The 20,769-nt window shown below is 49.0% G+C and overlaps 1 protein-coding gene across 3 annotated transcripts in view; it reads right to left on the bottom strand.

Moving 5' to 3' along the window:
• Positions 1 to 20,769, bottom strand: part of ccdc178 (coiled-coil domain containing 178) — a 564,802-nt gene that overhangs the window by 184,155 nt on the left and 359,878 nt on the right. The window lies entirely within an intron of this gene.

Genomic DNA, 20,769 nt, shown 5'->3' with positions numbered 1-20,769 from the left:
CTATGCACAGACAGTGACCCAGCCGGGAATAGAACCTGGGACCCTGGAGCTGTGAAGCAATTGTGCTAACCACTGTGCTACTGTACCACCCTACCACCCAGCAAGGGAGGTTACAAGTACATCATGGTCATTATTGGCACTTTTAGTAAATGGGTTAAAGCTTTTCCCACTCGGACCAATACGACCAAGCAGATATCCTAGTGCAGCAAATCTTCACTAGGTGGGATCTCCCTCGCAATTTAGATTTGGATCTAGTCACTCACTTGATGCAGCGGGTAATGAGGTTATTTGGAATACCACAAAAATTTCACATTGCCTATCATCCTCAACCAGTGGGATAGTGGAAAGGGTGAACCGCATGCTCAAAGAAATGATCCGTAAGAACCTCCAGCAAAACAACCATACCTGGAACAAAGTCCTGCCCTTTGTCCTTATGATAGTGCGGAACTCATTTTCCAGCTCCATCGGGTTCACTGCCCCCATGACAGGGCTGCCTATGAGAAGGATTGAACCCCTACTCGGGCTGGATTTATCTGAACTTGAGCTTGCAGCCCTTAGGCGTGAGAACACAGTAAAAACACTGTTGGAAAATGTCCGAGCTGCACAATTAGCATCAGCCATTAAAATAGGAAAGAGGAAAAAGCAAATGAGGCCTTCTTTGATGGTAAGGTGAACCCGATCGAGTATGAGGTCAGGCAGAAGATAATGCTCTGAGTCCTCCAGCTCGGCACATTCCTGTCCCCCAAGTACAGAGGGACCCGACCTCGTGATAGGGTCCATTTGTTTACAGGGTACTGGTGGATCCTGGGACAGCCAGATGGTATCATGTGAACCCAATGAAGGCATTCGGTTCCCAAAACAACTTCCACCAGTACCATGACCTGGAGGTCATTCAGACAACAGCCCCATACCCCCTACCCTGGGATCCGGACTCCGATCCCTGGTTTCGGTCATATCCCCATGAACCCCAGACACAATGTTCCGTCTGAGGACACTCAGGAAAATAAAACTCGCCGTGAACTACGTGGGATTCCTCGCCCTGAAATGGTCGCAAGGGCCCAGAGCCACAAAAGGGTTTTTGACCAGCGACCAAAGAATCAGATTGGTTACAACTTTTCTGATGGAAAAAGGAACTAATCCAGCACTTGGATGTCGAACAATGACGCACAGTGACATATTAGGAACTCTACCTGAAAGTTTTCTTTTGTTTATGCGTTTTATTTTGATGTATTTCATTTCAAACTTATTTAAATAGTTACAGAACGTATAAAGTCCGGGGAACATACTCCCACCACAGAATTATACAGTTTGTACGAAGTTATCCCATTTTCACCCCCCTCCCCCCACTCTGCGATGACCAATGACCAACTCCTCAAACATGGCCACGAACATCCCCAATCTTGCGTCAAAGCCCTCCGCTGAACCGCTCAATTCGTATTTAATCTTTTCCGGTCGGAGAAAGTAGTATAAATCTCCCAGCCAGGCCGCCATCCCAGCGCCGTTGCTGACCGCCATTCCAATAAAATCCTTTGCCAAGCAACCAGAGAGGCGAAGGCCACGACATCGGCCTTCCTCCCTTCCATCAGCTCCGGCTCCTCTGATATCCCAAGTATCACCACCAAAGGGTCCGGCCCAACCCCCCCCCCCCCCCACTATACTCATTAGTGCCGCAAACACTCCTACCCAGTATCTCTCTAGCTTCTCGTAGCCCTAAAACATACATGCATGGTTTGCTGGTCCCCTTCTTTGCACACTTCTTGCACTTGTCTGCCACTCCTTGGAAGAACCCACTCATTCTTGCCCAAGTCATATGCACCCTACGTACCATCTTGAATTGTATCAAGCTCATCCTTGCGCACGAGGAAGTCGCATTTACCCTGCATGGCACCTCATTCCACACTCACCAATTTGTCTCCCCATCTAACTCCCCCTCCTACTTCTCCTTAATCTTCACCATCTGCTCGCTTCCCTGCTCTCCCAGCCACCCATATATGTCTCCGATCCTGTACTCCCCTTCCATGTCCAGAAGCAGCAGTCACTCCAGCAGGACACGCTTTGGTAGCTTGGGGAACTCCTTCCAAACCTTCCGCACGAAGTCCCTTACCTGCAAGTATCTAAACTCATTTCCTCTCAGGAGCTACACCCTCTCCTTCGGTTCCTCTACACTAGCAAACCCCTCTTCCAGGTACACATCCTTCACCCTAACCAGCCCCATCTCCCTTCATGTTCTATACATACCGTGTGCCCCCCCCCCCCCCCCGGGTCGAAACCATGGTTTACGCACAACGGATTAACACCAACATCCCCTCTATCCTAAAGTGCCTCCTCAACTGATTCCAGACATTTGCTGTGGATTGCACCATAGGACTCTCCATATATTTCCTTGGTGCCAGTGGCAACGCCGACATCACCATAGCCCTCAGGCTGGACCCCCTACAAGGTTCTTCCTCCATTCTAACCCATTCATGCCTCCTCTCCTTCCCACCATCACCTCACCTTCTCCACATTCGCTACCCAATAATAATGCAGCAGGTTTGGCAATGCCAACCCCCCTGTTTGCCTCTGCCTCCGTAACAGAATCCTCTTTACCCTTGGCACCTTCCCTGCTCACACAAATCTGAGATAATTATATCCAGCTTCCGGAAAAAGGCCTTTGGTACAAAATTCGGAAGCATCTGGAATATGAATAGGAACCTTGGCAGGATGTTCTTCACCACTAGGAGCCTCCCTGCCAGAGTCAAGTGCAGCATGTCCCACCTCTTAAGATCCTCCCTAACGTCCTCCACCAACAGAATTCCATTTTAGCAACATCGTCCACTCTCCCGTTACCTGAATCCCCAGGTATCTGAACTTATCTCTGGCTACTTTGAATGGTAGACCCCCTGGTTGACTCTCCGGCCCAACTCATTCAACGGGAAAACTTCACTTTTCCCTATGTTCAACTTGTATCCTGAGAACGCCTCGAACTTCCTTAATAGGCCCATAATCCTCTCCATGTTCTCCAGCGGGTCCGACACGTACAGTAATAGGTCGTCCGCATACAGTGACACCCGATGCTCCCTACTCCCCCTCATAATCCCTTGCCACTCTGCCGACCCCCTAAGGGCCATTGCCAGAGGCTCCATTGCTAGCGTGAACAGCAGTGGCGACAGCGGGTACCTCTGCTTCTGTGAGCCCATATTGTTGGCTCGCAAGCTCACCAGCAGTGCCACAGAGAACAGGCTCACCTACGCCACAAACGTCGGCCCAAACCCAAACCCAAATCCGAACCTTCCCAGGGCCTGGAACAGGTAACGCCATTTAACCCGGTCAAATGCTTTCTCATAGACACCACTATCTCCAGTACCCGTCCTTTCATTGGGGTCATAATCACATTTAACAGCCTCCGTATATTACTGGAGAGCAGCCTACCCTTTACGAAGCTTTTCTGATCCTCCGCGACCACCCTTGGGATGCAACCTTCCATCCTCCCCGCCACCAACGTAGACAGCACTTTTACATCTGTATTTAACAGTGATATGGTCCTGTATGACCCACATTCTAACGGGCCCACCTCCTTCTTTCATATCAATGTGATTGGCGCCTACACCATCTTCTAAGGCAGTTCCCCCTTCTCCAGCGCCTCCCTAAAACTCCCAACAGATGCGGTGCCAATTGCGTCACAAACCCCTTATAAAATTCTCCCAGGTAGCCATTCGGCCCCGGGGCCTTTCCCAACTTTATACCCCTTATACTGTCCAATACCTCCCTCAGCCCCAAAGGCCCCTCTAATGCCTGCCTCTTCTCTTCCTCCAGCTGCGGAAACTCCAGCCCAATAAAAACTGCCCCATGTACCCCCTTCATCACCCCCCCCTGCCTCTCCTGAACAGTTCCTCATAGTATTCCATAAACATCTAATTTATCTTCCCAGGCTCCGTCACCTCCTCCCCTGTCTCTGTCTGCATCCTCAATATTTCCCTGGATGCGGTCTGCCTCCGTAGATGGTGTTCCAGCATTTGACTTGCCTTCTCCCCGTCTCATACAACACCCCCCTTGCCCTACACAGCTGCCCCACCACCCTCCCCGTCGTCAACCTATCAAATCCGCCCTGCAACTTTTTCCTTCTCACCAAACCCTCCGTGGTGGGCACCTTCAAATAATCCCTGTCTACTTCGACTTTCTCATTCATTAAACGCCCATACTCCTCCCTCCTTTTCCTATCCTCACGTGCCTTGAATGAGGCAATCTCCCCTCGGATCACCGCCTTTAGTGCCTCCCAAAATGTGGCTGCCGACACTTCCCCGTTCTGGGTCAACTGCACATAGTCTTTAATCACCGACTGCACCTTGTCACAGAACCCTCTGTCTGCAAACAACCCCAAATCGAGCCTCCATCACGGCCTCAGCTCCCATCCTGATCTAAGCTGAATCTCCAGTCAGTGGGCCCGCGTACTCTGCCCCCTCCACCCTTACCAACACTTCACGGCTCACCACGAAAAAGTCGATTCTGGAGTATACCCTGTAAACCTGTGAGAAACAGGAGTACTCCCTGACCCCTGGGTTCTTAAAGCGCCATGGGTCTACCATTCCCGTCTTTTCCATGAACCCTCCCAGCTCCTTTGTCATCCACATCCTTCCCATTAACCTGGGGCTCGACCTGTCCACCCTCGGCTCGAAAACATTATTAAAGTCTCCTCCCATTATAAACAGGTACGTGGCGAAATCCGGGATCGCCGCCAGCAACCGCTTCATAAACCCTACATCGTCCCAATTTGGTGCGTATACATTCACCAACACCACCAGCATCCCCTTCAATACCCCGCTCACCATCAGATTTCCCCCCCCCCCATGTCCCTCACTTCCTTCTCACTTACAAACCCTGTCTTCTTACCCAACAAGATGGCCATCCCCCGCGACTTTGAGTCAACCTCAAGCGAAATACCTGACCTACCCATCCCTTTCTCAACTTGACCTGGTCCTTCATGCGTCTCCTGCAGAAGAGCCCTCACACATTTCATGTTATAAGGCTTACCGGGGGCTTACGTCTCCATTCCCTATAACCATCCGTCATCCTCTCCTTTTGGCTCTGCCCCTTCTCATTTTGGCCTGTACCGTACCCATCCAAGATGGCCCTATTCTCCGCCCCTGACCACGCTTCTTCTCCAATCCTGCACATCACAACACCCCGCCCCCCCTCCCCACCCCCCACCCCCACCCCCCCCCACCCCCTCGGCTATCTCTCGCAGCCATCTCCCCCACATCACTTCCGTTCGCCACCATTACCTGCCAGCTATCATGATATTCAGGTAAACATCATGGGGCAAACAGACATACATACTGATGGACAGATCAACGGACCAATCAACACACACACAACACCACAGCCAATTACAGACAAGAGCATACACACTACAAAACAGGAAACACGACACTTGCCGTTGATTCCAGCAGGAGACAGCTCAGGGCACAGAGCTCACAGCAAGCCACTCAGACATCCACCATGTGCTGAGTGCCACTCCAAGATAGTGTTAGGAATAGGTCCACAGATTCAAGGGTTATGATTGAACCTCAGTAACCAGTTTACCACCGTAAATATATGTTAGTAATAAAACTGAGTTGTATCATTCGCAACCGTGTTGGTTCGTCTGTGTAGCAGAGCACCCAACACATCACCAGCTTGGCAACTCCTGCGCAAAGGCTCCTCCTACTGATCCCCCCCCCCCACCCTCACCTCTTTGTTCTGTGTAAAGGCTCCCTACAGACCTCTCCCTCCCCCACCCAAAGAAAGACACTGTGGTGGTATGTATTAGGGGTAATGTGGTACCTGTGAAGCCGAGAGGCTATTGGCTGACAGGTCCCGGGTCCTGGTTGGATTTGCCGACTTCTGGCTCCGCCCTGAATGGCGGAGTATAAGAGCTCGAGCTTCTCCCCGCAGCCTCATTCTGTTGCTGAGCTGCTGGGGACAAGTCTCGCGTAATAAAGCCTAGATAGACTTCATCGCTTCTAGTCTCGCATAAGTCATTGTGCGCTACAATTTATTAAGCGAGCTTAAAAGACTATGGAGCTCCGGATCGCCCCGGAGTGCCTTCGGATCAGCCCCCATGCAGCCAACTTGGCGGCCGTATTCATACACTGGCAAGCATGCTTCGAAGGCTACCTCCGAACGGCCCCCGGCCAGATCACGGAAGAGCAGAAAATGCAGGTCCTGCATTCGAGGGTAAGCCCGGAAATTTACTCACTAATAGAAGACGCAGAGGATTTCCCGACGGCGCTCGCATTGCTGAAGGGCCCGTAAACCAGGTCTACGCGCGCCACCAACTCGCGACGAGACGGCAAATTCCCGGAGAATCGCTCGAGGAATTCTACGGCGCGCTGCTGATTTTGGGACGAGGCTGCAACTGCCCGCCGGTGAACGCTATCGAACACACGGACATGCTAATTCGTGCCGCATTCGTGGCAGGTATGAACTCTCCCCAAATTCGTCAAAGACTTTTAGAAAGAGAGTCGCTAGGACTCTCAGAGGCACGGGCCCTTGCGGCCTCCCTTGATGTGGTCTCCCAAAACGCCCGCGCCTACGGCCCTGACCGCGCGGCAGCCCCTTGGGCTCCGTGGACCCCCGTCACGCCCAACTCCCCGGCACCCCCACCCCCGCAAGCTTGCGCGGTTAAAGCGCCAGACCATCCCGGGGGGGCCCGCTGCTATTTTTGCGGACAGGCGAAACACCCCCGGCAGCGCTGCTCGGCCCGCACAACTACTTGTAAAAGCTGCGGCAAAAAGGGCCATTACGCGGCAGTGTGCCGGTCCCGGGGGGTCGCCGCAATCCCCGGAGAAGAACGAGGACAGCACATCCCAAACAACCCCCAACCCCCCCCGGCAGGAGATTCACTCTAGCCTTTATGTTCGATAATGCACAGCGGGGAAAAATTAAGAATGACAAGATCTTAAGGTGGAGGATCGAGCTCTCCACCTTCAACTATGAGATCTTGTATCGTCCCGGAAAGCTGAACGAGCCGTCCGATGCCCTGTCCCGTGGCACATGTGCCAACGCACAAATAGACCGCCTCCAAGCCCTCCACGAAGACCTCTGCCACCTGGGGGTCACCCGATTCTACCATTTTATAAAGTCCCGCAACCTCCCCTACTCTGTGGAGGAGGTCCGTACAGTCACCAGGAACTGCCACATCTGCGCAGAGTGCAAACCGTACTTTTTCAGGCCGGATAGAGCGCACCTGATCAAGGCTTCCCGCCCCTTTGAACGCCTCAGTTTGGATTTCAAAGGGCTCCTCCCCTCCACCGACCGCAACGCATACTTCCTGAACATGGTGGACGACTACTCCCGTTTCCCCTGCGCCATCCCCTGCCCCGACATGACAGCGGCCACAGTAATTAAAGCCCTTGACACCATATTCACACTGTTCGGTTTCCCCGCGTATATCCATAGCGACAGGGGGTCCTCCTTCATGAGTGACGAGCTGCGCCAGTTCCTGCTCAGCAAGGGCATAGCCTTGAGCAGGACGACCAGCTACAACCCCCAGGGGAACGGGCAAGTAGAGAGGGAGAACGGCACGGTCTGGAAGACCGTCCTACTGGCCCTACGGTCCAGGGATCTCCCAGTTTCCCGGTGGCAGGAGGTCCTCCCGGACGCTCTCCACTCCATCCGGTCGCTGCTGTGTACCACCACTAACCAAACGCCTCATGAGCGCCTCCTTGTCTTCCCCAGGAAGTCCTCCTCCAGAACGTCGCTGCCGACCTGACTGGCGGCCCCAGGACCCACCTTGCTCCGGAAACATGTGCGGGCGCACAAATCGGACCCGTTGGTTGAGAGGGTCCACCTTCTCCACGCGAAACCGCAGTACGTCTATGTGGCGTACCCCGACGGCCGACAGGGCATGGTCTCCCTGCGGGACCAGCCGCCCGCCGGCAACACACACACACCTCCGACACCGATCACCCCCTCCCTGCCACCGGCGCACCCCGCGACCGCTCCCTTCCCGGGGGGATCGGTCCTCCTCCCGTGCCCGCCCAGGAGTAAAACAGGAACAAACAGCGAAACGCTCCCGGAGATGACAACGCCCGAGCAAGCACCTGCACCACCATCGGGGCTGAGGCGAACGACGAGGAAGACCAGACCACCCGCTCGACTCGTGGAATACGCGTGATACCAAGAAAAAGCAAGAATGTTGTTGTGACAAAAAAAAATTTTTTTTGCCCGTATTGTAAATAGTTCTCACAAACTTGTACATAGCCCAGTGTAGGGCTAAAGCTGTATTAACACAGTCCAAAATTTGTTCCAGGGCCAGCCTTGTAAACCCCTATCACCATGCGAACCACCACCCCGCCGAGTTCCTTTTTAACAAGGGGTGAATGTGGTGGTATGTATTAGGGGTAATGTGGTACCTGTGAAGCTGAGAGGCTATTGGCTGACAGGTCCCAGGTCCTGGTTGGATCTGCCGACTTCTGGCTCCGCCCTGAAGGCGGAGTATAAGAGCTCGAGCTTCTCCCCGCAGCCTCATTCTGTTGCTGAGCTGCTGGGGACACGTATCACTTAATAAAGCCTAGATAGACTTCATCGCTTCTCGTCTTGCGTAAGTCATTGTGCGCTCCAGGCACATCTCAGGTGACAGGTCGCCTCCCCCAAAGACAAAAAAAAGAAAAACACCAACACAGGAAGCAGGAGGGGGGACAGCTGTCCCCTTACAAACGTTTACCCCTGCTACCCATTGTCCACCCAACAAGAAAAGAGAAACCCTCCACCTGGGAGAAAAAGAGAAAACAAAAAACACACTCCAACCCCCACTCTACCCATTTCTTCCGTTACTCCAAAGTGCCGGCATCTCTGTCTCCCAATAAAGTTCAGTTCTCCCCCAGTTTGTAGTCCTTAATAAGGGTTCCCACAGTAATATTTCCGGCCCTCATAAGTCACCCATAGTTTTGCCGGGTAGAGCACCCCAACTTGATATGATGCCGATACAGCACCACCTTGGCCCTATTGAATCCAGCCGCCCTTTTGCCAGTTCAACTCCAATATCCTGGTATATTTGGACTTTTTTCCCCTCCCATTCGTAGTTCCGCTTCTCCTTGGCCCACTGCAGGATCTTCTCTTTTTCCACAAACATGTGGAGTCTCACGATCACAGCCTGTGGCTGCTTCCCAGCTCTAAACTTCTGCGTCTGAGACCTATGCGTTCGATACACCTCTGAGACCAGCACACCCTCCGCCACCAGCCCCGCTAGCATCCTCGAAACATACCTCATGGCAGGCGTGCTTTCCAATCTTTCAGGCAGGCTGATGATATGCAGGTTCTGCCTTCTCAACCAGTTCTCTTGCTCTTCCACCTTTGCTCTCAGCGTCCTGCAAAGGTATCCGAAGATCCTCACTTCCGCCTCCAATGCCACCACCCGATCACTGTGGACCGACATCACACTCTCCATCTCTCGGATCTGTGACTCCTATGCCTCCAAACATTTGTTGATGAAACTCTTTCCCGATGATAGCTATCCATCTGGGACCTTCCAACCTGCACTGACCCTTCCCCCTCCACCATCTTTCCAATAGCTGCTGCACCACAGGTCTCTTCCAACTCCTTGGCCAGGTCTTTCACCTTCTTCTGCTGGGTTTTGTAACCAGCAGACATCCCACACCCGGGGTGGGGAAACATCTGCTCCGACCTTCAGCTACAGTTTTCCATCGAAGGTTCTCCTATTTCCTGGTAAAAGAGCTCTTTTCTATGTCCTCAAGCAGGAGCTGCCCTGTGTGCGACCATTCACACCATGGCTGCTTTGGTGATATGCCTATGGGCTATAACAGAGATTGATGGTGTGCGACCTCCAACCAACAAAGTGGCGATGCAGGCACACCATGCGGTCTCTAGATCAAGGTTGTGTGACCAATGGCTCCCATATAAGGGGAGACACATCCAGCTATCTGGGAAAGAAGATTGAGAGGGTAATCAGACATACAGATGAATGGTCAGTGCTAGGTGCAGATTCCAGAGGAGTAGTTAGCAGACTCCATGATAATGTGCTCTGTAATAGATTGCTATCTTACCACACGAGACTCAATAAAAGATTCTGGTTTGGACAGTCGAAGTGTGTGGCAGATTCCTTTGTAAGGTAGAAAGAGCCAAACACAACATGGTACCACGAGTGCTGAAGATTTAAAGTTAGCAAAGGCAGTGACAACATTAGGCATTCGGCTGGAAGACCGATCTGGTGACTTGCAGCCTGCGAGAGAAGGATGGAGTTCAAATTGGACTGTATGAAGGGCCCGGCCGCATCTGGTTCATGCGTAACATAGAACAAAATTGTCACTTCTTTAAGCAGCAATTCCGACTCTATCTTTCAGCTCTAGGCCTCACCAACAGACCGCAATCTGTCAGGATAGGCAACAGCACATTCTCCACAATAGTCCTCAACACCAGAGCCCGCAAGGATGTGTGCTCAATCCTCTACTGTACTCCCTATACACAAATGACTTTGTGGCAAGATTTAACTCCAATTCAATCGATACGTTTGCGGATGATCTGACTGTGGTGGGTCGTATCTCAAACAACGACAAATCAGAAAATAGGAGGGAGATTAATCACTTGGTTGCATGGTGTACCGAAAACAACCTCTCTCTAAATGTTGGAAAGACCAAGGAACTGATCATCAACTTCAGGAAGTGTAGCACGACACACACCCCCGTCTGCATCAATGGCTCCGAAGTGGAGATGGTCGATAGCTTTAAGTTCCCGGGGGTCACCATCACCAACAGTCTGTCCTGGTCCACTCACGTTTATTCAACAGTCAAGAAAGCCCTACAACGTCTCTCCTCCCGACGGAAGCTAAGGAAATTTGATATGTCTGCATCGACTCTCACAACTTCTACAGATGTATGATAGAGAGCATCCAATCCGGCTGCATCACAGCCTGGTATGGCAACTGCTCGGTCCAAGATCGCAAGAAACTACAGAGTGTGGTGAACTCAGCCCAACGCATCACACAAGCTTGCCACCCCCACGTTGATTCTGTATACACCTCCTGCTGCCTCAGGAAGGCAGACAGCATTATCAGAGACCCCACCCACCCATGCATTGCCTTCTTCCAGACCCTTCCATCAGGCAGAAGGTACAGTAGTCTGAAGACTCGCACCTCCAGACAGAGGAACAGCTTCTTCCCCGCAGCTACAAGACTCCTCAACGACTCCCCCTCAGACTGATCTGTTCCCTGTAAGAACACTATTCACGACATCCTATGCTGCTCTTGCTCATGTATTTGCTTTGTTTGGCCCCTTGTTCCGCACTGTAACCAATCACTGTTTGTCGATGTACCGTTTGTCAATGTTCTCTGTTGAGTATTCTTTTGTCTACTATGTATGCACTGTGTATGTTCCTTCAGCCACAGAAAATTACTTTTCACTGTACTTCGGTATATGTGACAATAAATCAAATCAAATCAAATCAATGGAGAATCCCGCCCCGTATATATCATCAGACAGGATATGATCCTATCTGTCATGTGACACATGTTGTTTATAATGTATTAGTTGACTAAGACAGATGTACAAATAAGAGTTCTCCAGCAACATGCATATAGAATCATAGAATTTACAGTGCAGAAGGAGGCAATTCGGCCCATCGAGTCTGCACCGGCTCTTGGAAAGAGCACCCTACTTAAGCCCACACCTCCACCCTATCCTGTAACCCAGCAACCCCATTTAACCGTAGGGCAACTTAGCACGGCCAATCCACCTAACCTGCACATTCTTGGCTCTACACCACCCTGGGCCAGGCATTTACCAGCTCCATTTGTAAATCTGAGTGGGGAAAAGCAGCTCATGTCAAAAATATTTCATCGGGCGGAATTTTGCATCACTGTGTAGGGGCTGGGCCGGAAAATGCAGGGAGCCCTTCAAAATTCCATTTGGTGTGACCGGAAAAACCCACCACCGGAGGGGGGGGGGGGGGGGAAGAGGCCATGGAATTCCGCCCCGCGTTTGTGACAGTGGTATAAAAACAAATTACTGCAGATGCTGGAATCTGAAAACAAAGACAAAATATACTATTGTAATATTTGGATAAAGAACAATATAGTTTATCCGTCCTATTTACATTTTGAAAAATCTTTTATTCATTCAAGGGATTTGGGTGTCCCTGGCTAGGATTGCCCATCACTAATTTCCCTTGAGATGGTGGTGGTGATCTGTCTTCTTGAACTGCTGCAGTCCATGTGGTGTAAATACACCCACACTGCTGTAAGGGAGGGAGTTCCAGGATATTGACCCAGCGACAGTGAGGAACAACAAGACAGTTCCAGATCAGAAGTTTGTGTGCCTTGGAGGGAACTTGCAGGTCGTGGTGTTCTAATGCATCTGCTACTCTTGTCCATCGGGGGATAAAGGTAATGGGTTTAGAAATGATTGGTGAGTTTGTGTTTGCAGATTAGAAAGAAACACAACACATGCAGATTGGGTGCTGGCTTCTGCCCTGCAAAATTGATTATTGATGCGTCTATTAATATTGATTAAATTTTGGTCTTTCCGATTCAGGTGAGGGGACAGAAGAGATTGGGCAAGTTGCCATTTAAGGTGGTGGGGGTGAGCTTTAGTTATCTGGGTATTCAGGTGGCATGGGGATGGGAGCAACTACACAAGTTGAATCTGGCTAGGTTGGTGGAGCAAATGAGGGGCGAATTTAAAAGACGGGATGTGCTTCCGTTGCCATTGGCGGAGTGGGTGGAAGCTGTAAAGATGACTGCTCCCGAGGTTTTCGTTTGCATTCCAGAATCTCCCAATTTTTATCCCAAGGCCTTTTACAAGAAGGTTAACTCGTTGATATTGGGATTTGTGTGGGCAGGAAAGACCCCTCAGGTAAAGAAGGCGTTGTCGATGCGACTGCGAGGGGGGAGAGGTTGGCCCTGCCAAACTTAATAAATTATTGGGTGGCAAATATAGCCATGGTAAAGAAGTGGGTAGTGGGGGAGTGATCAGTCTGGGAGCAGATGGGGGCAGCCTCTTGTGAGGGTACTAGCTTGGGAGCGCTGTTGAGGGAGCTTCTGCTGTTCTCGCCGGCCAGGTACTCCACAAGCCCGGTGGTAGTGGCGGCCCTGAAGATATGGGGACAGTGGCGACAGCACTTGAGACTTGAGGGGGCCTCGGTTTGGGCCCCGATCTGTGGGAATCACAAGTTCACTCTGGGGGAACTGGATGGGGGTTTTCCTGGTTAGCAGCGGGCAGGGATTGAGAGGTTTGGAGATTTTTTTGTGACGGGAAACTTCCTGAGTTTGGAAGAACTGGTGGAGGAGTATGAATTGCCCAGGGGAAATGAGTTCAGAAATTTACAGGTGCGGAACTATGTGTGCCATCTTTTCCTGATCTGCCGCACCTGGGTTTGCAGGACAAGGTTCTGTTGAAAATAGGGGTGGGAGAGAGCAAGGTATCGGAGATATAAAAGGAATTGATGGACTGAGAGGGTGCCCCGATAGGAGTAGTTAAGTGAAAGTGGGAGGAGGAGCTGGGGTGAGAGCTGGAGGCTGGATTATGGGAGGAAGCCTTGAGGAGGGTGATTGGGTCCTCTTCGTGTGCCAGACTGAGTCTCATTCAAGTTAAGGTAGTCCATGGGGCGCATAGGACGGTGGCCAGAATGAGTAGGTTCTTTGAGGGGGTTGAGGTTAGGTGTGGGCGGTGTGCCCGTGAATCATGTTCACATGTTTTGGGCACATATTTTGATGTGATGTCAGAGGTAGTGAGGGTGAAGGTGGTTCTAAGTCCAGAATTGGTCGTGTTTGGAGTGTTGGAAGACCTAGGAGTCCAGGGGACGAAAGAGGCCGACGTTCTGGTCTTTGCGTCTCTTGAAACGGAGATGGATCTTGTTCGAATGGAGTGACTCGGAGTCTCCAAAGCCGGGGGTATGGGTGAACGACCTCGCAGATTTTCTTAGATTGGAGAAAACTAAATTCACCTTAAGGGGGTCGATGGAAGGGTTTGTCCGGCATGGAAACCATTCATTGACTTCTTCCAGGACAGTTAAGTCAGCGGGGGGAGGGAGGGTTAGGGTTAAATAGAAAAAGTGGAGGCAGACAGAGTGGGAGATATGGCAGGGAGGGCGAGTGCGTTGTTGGCTATTTGTTGAGCTACGCTGTGTTCTCCTGTTTGTTATCTGTTGGTTATCTTTTTGTCCTGGTTGTGATTTTGTTTGATATTTATTTATAAATGCCTCAATAAATGTATTTTTAAAAACTATTGATTAAATTTAAGCTCCTAAATTTCCCTACATATTTGATATCAATTAAAGCATATGCTTTATTTGTTATTATTGAAACAGCAGTTGGACATTTTCTTCAAATTGTGTTGTTAGCAAAGTAACATAGTGGCTCTGCTTGATAACCAATAGAAAATATGATCAGGTATTTTGCATGTTGTGGTGTTTGATATTTGCATCCAGCATATATGTAGAATAACATACTAAAATATATGAGAATATATCTTATTTTTAAAGTTTTATGTGAAAGGAAACTGGACAGTTAAACTGAGATCTGCATACTTTTTATGTATTTATTTTGCTCTTGTAAGAGATTATAGATTACAATAGTAGTAAGTTTCTATCCACAGACATGCCATCCACAGGCGAGAAACATGCATCATGAGTCATGATGCATTCAGGAATTCTGTTTTTACTGCATATCATACTGGGAAGGTCGTGATTTCATAAAGTGGCTGGCAGATATTGTTGCACTGTCAACATTTGTCAGGATAAAAAGTGAACTTCTGGGCCTAGTGAAGCTACAAAGGTCAGCAAGTTGAAAGATTCTTTCATTGTGATGTGAATATTTAGAAAATGCACTAACAGCAATAAATGGGATGGACGCTGTGTTGTAATAATTCTGATACAGTTATTTGATAATGCAGTTATTTGCAAAGAGATTGGCAAAATGCCCAAAGCAGTGAGCAAACAAACAGAGCGAGACAGCTGGCTTAGCACCTTCGATTACTACTGCCACATCCACCAGCTCTTCTGTCAGTGCAGTGTTCACCGATGTGTATTTTAGTACAAACATTTACTCTGGGAAATTCATCCAAAATGCATTTTGTCAAATTTCTCATATGCCTTTCAAGCAATGTAGCTGGTGACAAAAGCTGATTATTCAAATTAGTATGCAATACAAGGCAGCTTATGTATTTTAAAGTAATATGATTGCTTTTTGCTTATAATAAAGAAAGGCACATTTGATTTTGAAAGTGACAAAAAGCAATATTAGCAAAGCAAAACAATTCAATGTAATAAATGTAAATGTAATAGGATCAGAATTTTTTGGTTTTGATTTTTATGTTTCCCTGGTTCAGTGCATTCAGACATTTGCTGTCAACGTAGAGGCTGAGGCCAGAGGTACATTTTCTTGCCCCAGCAGTACTGATTCTGAAGAGTTAGGAAATAAAATATAAGATTCACTACTTAAACATTTGCTATTTAAAAAATCTGACATATTATTCTGTTCAAAAGATACAAAACCCATTAGATTTGCAAGTGGCAGTATAATGTGTGAAGTATAACATTCCAATCCATCGGTCTGCTGACATTAACTGATCTTTATCTCTCTCATTAAAATACTGAATACTGTCGAAGCAAAACAATTAAATCCTAAAAATGTTGTGTTGAGTTGCTATGAATTTTTAAAACATTATGATTACTACATCTGAAAAACATCCTGCTGTCAGAGTCAGCTCATTAAGAAAACAGAAGCTGGACCCAATATACATGCCTGGCAGTAAGAATGGGATACTTTACGAAGAAAACCAATTTCAGATTACTGTCTGTGCTATTGCTTTGTTTGCTGAAATAACACCAGCCAAGAGTCAGAAAGAGCAGGGAAGAAAGAAGTCAGAGAGACAGAAAAATATTAAGTCAAGAGTTTCAAAGCACTTGGCTCCACTAGTTGGGTGTGTGATGAGATATTTTCTCAATCATGTCAGTGTTTGGGATAACATAGCGGATGTACAAACAGATATAATGCGCCCTGTCAGTGGTACATTTTAAATCCGATCATTTACACAAAGTTACGTAAAATCTAAAAGAAGGTTGACATTATTTTATTAATCGTGGATTGCCATACAGAATGTTTTGCTTGAACATGGAAAGCAATCTATTTTTGATATTTGACCCTGAGGTTTAACCCGTGTGTACCCCTTTATCACTTGCAAAGGTAATGGGCACGATCTAGCGGCTGCACCACACCGGGCGCAAATCCGAGCGAGCTGGTTAGATCGCGGGTGAGCCAGAAATCGGGAACCGCGCTGGGCACCGATCGGTTTCCGATCTAACTGGCCCAGTCCCATTGGTGAGATCCTGATCTCGCTGTGGCGGGGCGAGAAACCGCGAATCAGCAATTAAGGCCAATCTCGAGTCCATTAACGGGAAGGACCCCCTATCAAACGGCCTCCTGTGATCTAACCGGTCACGCATGCGTCCTTTAGCACACCTATTTAAAAACGTGAAGCTAGCAAAATGGTTGATGTCGGGATCGAAGGAGGTGAGTAGGAGCTTGGAAAATGGGCAGTCAGCCTGCAAACCACCTGGGCTGATACCCCAATTCTAGGGGAGAGGGGGGGAGCCTCAGGGCAGGTGGCAGGGGCTGGCTGCCAATGGTGGGGGGCCGCCCCTGGGCTTTGGGGGTGGCAAGGGGCTCAGTGCCCGCAGGTCTGACATGTCCCTCATAGATCGTGTATACCCATACCAGGGGCAATTTCAGCTTCTGCCTGTCCAACCCACCGAAAACCTCCAGGACAGAGCTCCATCTGTGGCAATATTCTGAAGGTCACTTTAACCCCCAATGACCGTGGCAGCCTCTGGCTGCACAGTTGAAGGCTATCGTTAATAGGGAATTGGTAATATTAGTAAAGTGAGCACTTCGCAGCTCTCAAGTGGATTCCCATGGGTAAACATTCCATCTCGCAGGCGGGTGTTACTGTCCAGCACCCCAATCAGAATGTGAGGCCTGGACACTTTGCCTGAACACTGGGGGCATCATCACTGCAAGGACAGCAGTCAAGAAACAAACACCCAAGAGCTGGGCTGCAGCACTGGGACATCCCCGTGACCAGGGAGTGGGTGCGTGGATCGGGGGGGTGGGGGGGGGGGGGGGGGGGGGGGGGGGGCGGTGGGGGGGGGGGGGGGGGTGGCAGACAGGACCGGTGTCAGGCAGCCGATGCCAACTCACCCGTGCAGCCCGGTAGAGGTCATTTAGCTTCTTACAGCACTGGGTGGTGGTCCTCCTGGTTACAATCCCCGTGCTGACGGCCACTGCCACTGCCTCCTAGGAGGCACCGGCTGCCCTGTGGCTGATCCTCCGACCCTTTCGGGGGTACAGGGTATCCCAACCGGACTCCACTGTGTCCAACTGCCAAGCCAGTTCGGCATCACAAAAATATGGGGCCTGAGGCTGGTGTGCGCGGTGGCATGGCTGTTTGCTGTCTGGGGTTTACTCTGCGGAATTGGTTTAAGAGCTGTTCCCCTTTGTTAGCGGGGCATTGCCGTGCACGGTTCAGGTGAATCAGCTGGTGGGACAGCCAGTCCCAGCTTGAAGCATGTGGGGTATCATTAAGTGCTCTAATTAACGTTAGAAACACACATAGAAAATTAGAAGCGGCAGGAGGCCATTCGTTATGATCATGGCTGATCATCAAGTTCAACACCCTGATCCCACCTTCTCTATATCCCTTAATCCCTTTAGCCCCAAGAGTGATACCAAATTACTTCTTGAAATTAAACAATGTTTTCGCTCCAATTACTTTTTGTGGTAGTTAATTCCACAGATTCACCACACTCTGGGTAAATAAAATTCTCCTCACCTCAGTCCTAAAAGTTTTACCCCTTATCCACAAGCTATGACCACTAGTTCTGGATTCCCCCACTATCAGGAGCATTCTTCCTGAATCTAGCCTGTCTAACCCTGTCAGAATTTTTCTACGTTTCTATGTCACGTATTCTACGTCAGAATACGTTTCTGTGAGATCTCCTCTCACTCTTCTAAACTCCAATCAATATAATCCTAACCAATTTAGTCTCTCCTCATATGACAGTCTCGCCATCCCACCACAGATCCCTGTGGTACGCCACTAGTCACCTTCCTGTCAATTAGAGAAATTACTCATTATCCCCACTCTTTGTCGCCTGCCACTCAACCAATTTCCTAACCATGTCAATAATTTGCCCTCAACATCGTGGGCTTCCACCTTAGCTAAGAGTCTCTTGTGTGGGGCTTTATCAAATGCCTTCTAGATGTTCACATAAATGACATCCATAGATATTCCCCTGTCCACTACCTTCATCACCTCTTCAAAAAACTAGTTAGGCAGGACCTTCCCTTCACAAATCCATGCTGGCTCTCCCTGATTGACCAAAATGTCTCAAGAAGTTCAGTTACCCCATCCCTGATTATAGACTCCAGCAATTTCCCCACCACAGATATTAGGCTAACTAGTCGGTAATTCCCTGGTTTTCCCCTTTCACCCTTCTTAAAAAGTGGAGTGATATGTGCAATTTTCCAAACCAGAGGGACTACTCCTAAATCTAGAGAACTCTGGAAGATTATAGTTTGGGCATCTACAAAATGCTCACTTACTTCCTTTAACACCCTTGGATGGAAACTGTCAGGTCCTGGTGATTTGTCACTCTTTCGTTCCATAAATTTCCTAGTTACTGATGCTGTACTTACGTTAATTGTACTTGTCCCTGTCCTCTAGCGACTATTAATTTTTTCACGACTTCCGGCAAGTTATCCTCCTTTTCAAATGTAAACGCTTAGGCAAAGTAATTGTTCAACAAATCTGCCATTTCCCCATTATCACTGACAATATCTCCATTTTCAGCTTTTAGTGGGTCTACATTGCTCTTCACCACCCGCTTTCCCTTTATATACCTATAAAATGTCGTCTTATTGATTTCCAAATTCCTTTCATAACCCCTTTTAGTAGCTCTTATAAGTTGCTTTGTGACCCTTTGCTGGTCCTTGTACCTATCCCATTCATCCGGATCTGGGCTATCTCTTGCATTTTTGTAAGCCCTTTCTTGTAGTTTTATGCTTCCCTAATCTCTTTGGTTGTCCATGGCGTTTTTTTGTGAAGTGGAGTCTTTTCCTTTCAGGGTATATATTTGCTCCGTATCTCGTTAAATCTTTCTTTAAATATTCTCTACTGTTCTTCAGTCATTTGACCCGTTAACAGATCTTCCCAGTTTACCGTGAACAGTCTCTGCCTCATCCCATTCAACTCAGCCTTACCCAAGTCTAACATTCTAGTATCTGAATCGTGCTTTTCACTTTCAAACGCCCCACTGAATTCAATTATGTTGTGATCACTATTTTATAAATGTTCGTGCACAGTTAGGCTACTAATTATATTGGGCTCAATATTCATAACTAAATCTAATATTGTCTGTCCCTTTGTTGCATCTAGAACAGATTGCTGCAGGAAACTATCCTAGACATATTCCAGAAATTCACTATCTTTCTGACAGGTAGTTGACTGCCTCAACCAATCTATGTGTAAGTTGAAACCCCCCGTTAATACTGTTCTGCCTTTGATATATACTTGCATAATTTCTGCCTTTCTACAATCTAGCACCTCAGAACTGCCACTAGGAGGTTGATACACAACACCCTTCACACTGGAGAAGCAGAGACAGCTGAATAGGGCTGGACGGTTTGCAGCAATTACAGATTTTGCCAGGGTACAGGGAGCCATTGATTGTACTCACGTCACCATAAAGGCTCCTGCTGGACAGCCCTGCACCTTCATGAACAGGTGGAATGTTCAACTGGTCTACAATCATCATCCATGGATCATGCATGTATTCACCAAGAACCCGAGGTCAAGCCACGGCTCTTTCATACTGCAAAGCTCATCGGTACCAGACCTATTCAATGCCCTGATGTCTTGGATGGATGCTTTCTAGCATCCACATAATACCAGCGTCGGCACCCAGAACAGAAGTGGAGAGGAGATGCAATGACAGACATGGATGCACCAGGGCCATTGTCAAACAGGCCATTGGTTCAGATACCTTGACAGTTGAGGAGCGGCATTACAGTATGCTCCATCACATGTGCTCCTGATATTATGGTGTGCTTGCTGCCCCCTCCATAGTCTTGTTATCCAAAGAGGGGGCGCCATCAAGGATGAGGGCATGGCAGACAGAGGCCATTCATCTGAGGATGAGGGCGAGGGTGAGGGTTCCTCACGAACCATGGTGGTGTTCAGGTGGAAGACACTGGATGTGATCACATGGATGGCTGTTGTCATGATATTCAAACACACACATCATGATAGACACACCAACAGACAAATCAGAACACACAACACCACAACCAATGACAGAAAGATATAAAAGCACAGACACGACCCCCGGTGGTCAGTATTAGCTGCAGAGGCGGACCAGGACAGATCTGCGACCAAACACACTCAGGGAGACAGCACGTGCAGAGTATCCAGAACGAACTGTATTATAAGAGTTATAATAAAATAGAGTTGTACCACATACAACTGTGTTGGCTCATCTGTGCACCAGAGCACCCAACACCACATGGTACAGGAGTGGATCGATACCTGCCGGCATACCTCCGTGTACACAGACAACCAGCAGTGCCCAGGCAAAATGATAGAGCTCCCGGTTCCGCAGCCGCTCCAGTGCTATGGCGATCTCCGCGAAAACTGGCGGCGATTCCGGCAAATGTTCAAATTGTTCCTGGTGGCAGCTGAACTCAAAGACCTGGATGATAGCGAAAAAATTGAATTTCTCCTCACCATCGCCGGTGCAAGG

This window comes from Scyliorhinus torazame, chromosome 11, assembly GCF_047496885.1.
Source record: "Scyliorhinus torazame isolate Kashiwa2021f chromosome 11, sScyTor2.1, whole genome shotgun sequence".
Taxonomy (NCBI): Eukaryota; Metazoa; Chordata; class Chondrichthyes; order Carcharhiniformes; family Scyliorhinidae; genus Scyliorhinus; species Scyliorhinus torazame.
The sequence above is the reverse complement of the archived record's forward strand: the minus strand, read 5'-3'. Positions and strand labels throughout refer to the sequence as shown.